Below are 5,000 nucleotides of genomic sequence, written 5' to 3'. Positions count from 1 at the left end.
TGAATGGAGTGTGCAAAGAGGTAGAAAGAGAGGTTCCCGACTTGGGGGGGGGGGTTGCGGGGAGGGGGGAAAGCCCCAACCACGTCGCCTCGTCCTCCATCCATCCCGATCAGGGTCACGGGCAGAACACAAGGGGCGGCTTCCCTCACTGGGGGCCCCGAACTTAGAAAACTCTCATCTCTGCAAAAAGACAAGCAGTGCTGGCTGGGGCTGGCACATTCTCTTCTTCTCATGGGACTGATGTTGATCTCCATAGCTCAGAAAACACGTGCGAACACTCAGAAGATACCCAAGCACTGTGTCCTTCCTTTACCTGGCTCCCTGTCGCTCACTCTCCGCCTCTGTCTCTGTCTCTGCCACTCGCTCTCTGTCTCTTTCTTTCTCCCGGTCCCTCTCTCTCTCTCTCTCTCCCTCTCTCTCTCTCTCTCTCTCTCTCTCTCTCTCTCTCTCTCTCTCTCTCTCTTGCTCTCTCTCTCTCTCTCTCTCGCTCTCTCTCTCTCTCTCTCTCTCTCTTTCTCGCGCGCGTGCGCGCTCGCTCTCGCTCTCGCCCTCGCTCTCGCTCTCGCCCTCGCTCTCGCTCTCGCGCTCTCCCCCACCCCTGCTCTTCCTCCCCCACTTTATCTCTTTCTTCCCGCCTCCTCTCTTTCTTTCTCTCTGTCTCCCTCTCTGTCTCTCTGCCTCTCGTCTCTCTCTGTCTCTGTCTCTCTGTCTCTGTCTCTCTCCACCCCCCCCCCCCGTCTCTCCCTCCCTGTCTCTCTCTGCCTCCCTGTCTCTCTCTGCCTCCCTCCCTCCCTCCCTCCCTCCCTCTCTCTTTTTCCTCTCTCTCCCTCTCCTGGCCTCTCCTCCACTTTCTCCCTTCCTCATTTTCTGTCTCCCTCTCCCTCACCCGTCCCCACTCCCCCCCATCCCCGGTCATGGGGCATCCTCATTTTCCATGAGAACTCATGGAGATGGAAGGGATGTTGGACTGATGTTCGCGTGCTACCGGATCCCACTCCCACAGGGATAGCTGCTGCACTGCCTTTGGCAGGCCATGGTGGGTGGGGGTGGTGTCTCTTCTTCTGTATCGGTAGAAATGATTTGAAGGGGAGGCAGGATGGGCATAGGTCCACTGCCTCACACCAAGGCCCTTTGGGAGCATTTCAGTGAATCGGGACAGAACATGTTTCTCCGTGCGGGGAGGGAACCGGAATAGGGCACCCCGAAATGGACCGCTTTGGCACACAGATGAGTTCGAATTGAAGGCGCTTCAGAAACGACGGGTGGGCGACGAGGACGCTCTGCCGCTCTGCCTCTCCCTCTTCTTCCTGACCTGAAAGGAGGACCAAGGTCTTCCTCGAGAAGAAGCTCAAGCTCAGAGCCCGCCCTTTCGAGTGACTCCTGGCTTGGGCTTCTCCTGCGTGGGGGTCACGGTGCACGCGTTCCTCAGCCGTGGGTCGCTCTCTTCTCGAGCTGTCTTTTGGGGACAGGGGCCTCTCAGGCAAGAACTCAGAAGGATCGTCGAGGGAACGTCGTTTTTCCTCTCCCACGACTGATGAATGCAGACAGACACACAGGAATCTCGCCCCCCGCTTCCACCCCCGCCCCCCACCCCCCACCCCAAGTGAGAGGAGTCGCCGGACATCCTTGGGGTCACACACAGCCAGCCTCCGTGGCTCTTCTATGTTGCCAGGCTCCCTGGCCTTCACTGCCCCCGCACGCCCCCAGTGAAGTTGCATCATCGTTCATCGTGTAAATGCTGTGAGAAGATAAGCTTTGCAAAATAAAATTCTCCCTGCCTTTCCTTCCCAAGAACACCATGTACACCTACTGTCATGTGCAGTGCTTATGGACCCACCTGGAGCAGAGGACCCTCTCCGACAGACACCCTCCCCACCCCACCCCACCCCACCCCACCCCACCCCACCCCACCCCCAGGAACTCACTTACTCCGAGTCATCGAGGAGAGGGTGTCTGGTTCCGTGTCTTAAATAGGTGGGCCAATGACACGTCATCTCCTAGTAAGCCATCGGGTTCACCGGTTCGGGTTCGGGTTCGGTGGCATGAAGTACATTTACGTCCTCCTTGAGTTTGACTTTGAAAGTCTTGGGGCCCTGAGTAGGCCGCCCCCAAACGTGCCTCCGTGGCATAGAGAAGTTTTGGAATTAGACTGACAACACCACGAGAGGGACACTCTGACTCTCTTTTACTTCTCCCCTCTGAAATCAGGAAGAAAATCTCTCACGTGAAAGGGGAGGGGGGCGGGAGGTGTAGCCATCATGACGAACTGAACCGCCCTCATGTCTCATGAAATGTTCACGAATCATCTAAGTAGGACTGCTCATAACGAATAGAGGGCATAGGTGTTAACGAGATAAGAATGTTTAAGGGGAACTCTCCCCCCAATGATTGTTTTCCATAGGCCGACTTCAAGACTTTCCAACATCTCTGGTCATCTCTAGGCTTAGAGGTTGGCTAAGTGCCATTGGCGGGGTGAAATCTCAGCGAGTGTCTACATCACCTCCACATAAGATAAAATACTGAAATGTTCATGGCTCCACAAGTCTAAGGGTCTCCCTGCTTTGGACCTTTTACGGAGGAGAGACTGAGCATGTTTGGTTCCATGCCTAGATAGATCTTGTGCTTTAGGGAAAGAGTGTACTCGGTAGGAGCCTAGACTTCTACAAAGTACTCCATGTTCACACTGTTCACTGTGGTTGGCTTCCTTACTTTCACTGACTGACTGAAGGAAAAAAAAAAAAAAAAAAAAAAAAAAAAAAAGACAGTGTCCAAGGACGAGGCATTCCAAAGAAGGAACGGAACGTGTGTGGTCCAAGCTACCTGATGTCGCCATCCTCATGGTAGGAAGAGGACTTTTTTGGGGGAGTGGGGAGGCAAAGTAGAAGATATGCAGATAATGTTTGGGGGAAAGAGAAAGAGATTTTAGTCCTAAAGGTGGTCACTTCTCAATGGAAAAGAAAGAAAACGAGGGACAGGCTAAAAATGGGCACAGACGATTGGAAAAGGTGTGTGAAGAAAATGGTCTTTGGAAAGGAATCGGATCCGTGGTCAGGACTGACTGGATAAGATGAGGATGGATTCAAAGACAGAAATGAGTTTTCGTATCAACGTGAAACAAGTGCAAAAATAGAATTTAGTTGTCTCTCTATGTTAAAAGGACAAGGTTTGGGTTTAGGGTTTGGGTTTTTCTTTCATCAGTCTGCTCTGTCCATCATGAGAGATTAGATTAGATTAGGAAAGGTTTCTTCCTTTATCTTTAAGGAGAGAAGGAAGGAAAGAAAGAGAGAGAGAGAGAGAGAGAGAGAGAGAGAGAGAGAGAGAGAGAGAGAAAAGGAAGGAAGGAAGGAAGGAAGGAAGGAAGGAAGGAAGGAAGGAAGGAAGGAAGGAAGGAAAAGGAAGCAAGAAAGAAAAGCTTATGCCTTGTCAAAAGTCATCACTTATTTTCTAGGTTGCCGTTATCAGGTCTCGGAGGACTCACATCAGCTTAGTCCTCTCGAGATTCAAAGAACCAGGTGTGGCTCGGAACTGAAGAAGAAGCTTCTCTCTCTGCCTAGCAAGTCTCTCCTTGGGACGTCGGTGACCTGGCTAGCGAAGCACTGTTTCACAGTGACCTATATCCGATTAAGTGCTTTACAACCTTTTGGATATTTTGGACACACTTGCCCCCCGGTTGAAGGACAGGTGAAGTCCTTTGGACTTAGAACGCACTTTGAGTTAGGATGCAGGAGGAGAGGGCCCTCGAAATGGCCCAAAAATGTGTTCTCTCTCCTGAGAAACGAGAGAGATGAAACTGAGTACGTTTCTTGGAGAGCTTCGATGACACGGGAAGCGTCGTCAAAGAGGAAGGAACAACGTGAAGTCTACTTTGGCTTGTGTCTGTACACCGATGTGTTCTAACTGTTCCAGACATGATGGGATGTTTCTTCCTGGAAGTCTTCTCTGTCCTGGCATAAAGGGTTGTCTGTCGTCGTCAAAATGGAGGCTCACACGAAAGGGACGGAACCCAGTATCAGGGAGGTGTTCTAACCGACGTTCACGCCAAGGCAGCAACAACAGCCTGTTGAAAGGTGGTGGGGGTGGCGGGGCACACGTGGATCGAGTCCATTCTGTCCTGTCAACAGCCGGTCGGGGCTATGGCAGACGGGAGACGGCGGCCCGGCCGGTTGGTTACTCCCTGGCCAACCTCCCCCCCCCCCCCCCCCCACCCCCCCACCTTGCATTCCTTCACCCACCCATGGTGCCTTGAAGATGACCCCAATTGTACATAGACATTGGCGGGAAGATTTCTACAGTCTACCGGCAACGTCTGACCTGTCATGCTTGTAACCCTGGAGGGGGGGGGGGGGAGCTATTTTTCTCTCTGGAAAGAAAACCTCCTCTCTCTGGACCCTCTGAACCCCAGCCACTGGACTTCATTCCACTGCCACTTAGTAGGGGTCATCCAAACATTCTTGTGGCCGTAGGTATGTCTTCCGTGTGGGTTGAAGTCTCCCCTCACTCACTGCAAGCCTGATGTCCTCACCGTGGCACAGAGACTGTTAAAAAAACAAAATGTGTTTGCCACTTGGGGTCTACCTTCCACAGCCTCCCCTGTGATCAGATCACGGCACCCGCTTCGCTGGGCAAATCCTACAATCCTTCACAGAAGCTCTTGCAAACTTTTTGGAACCGTCACTCGTCCAGTCACGCTCGATCATCAGGCAAGGTCGGCAGAACCGATGGAAAGACTGGACTCCAAGGAGAACAAGGATGACTTACACGGGATTGAATGAACTGATGAACAGGATGATAATGTGTATGACTCCTTGTGTAAAGTAGGACGGATTGGGGAAGCGGGGGATAACTTAGGGGGTTGGGATGAACATGTACACATGACTGTACATAAAATCGGTAATCAACAAGCAAGCGCCTCCTACTATATAGCACAGGAAACTCTACTCAATACTTTGTAATAAGCCTATGAGAGAAAAGAATCTGAAAAAAAAAAAACCCTACGTAAA

Source organism: Tursiops truncatus, unplaced genomic scaffold (assembly GCF_011762595.2).
Source record: "Tursiops truncatus isolate mTurTru1 unplaced genomic scaffold, mTurTru1.mat.Y mat_scaffold_39_arrow_ctg1, whole genome shotgun sequence".
Taxonomy (NCBI): domain Eukaryota; kingdom Metazoa; phylum Chordata; class Mammalia; order Artiodactyla; family Delphinidae; genus Tursiops; species Tursiops truncatus.
Note: the sequence above shows the minus strand (reverse complement) of the source record.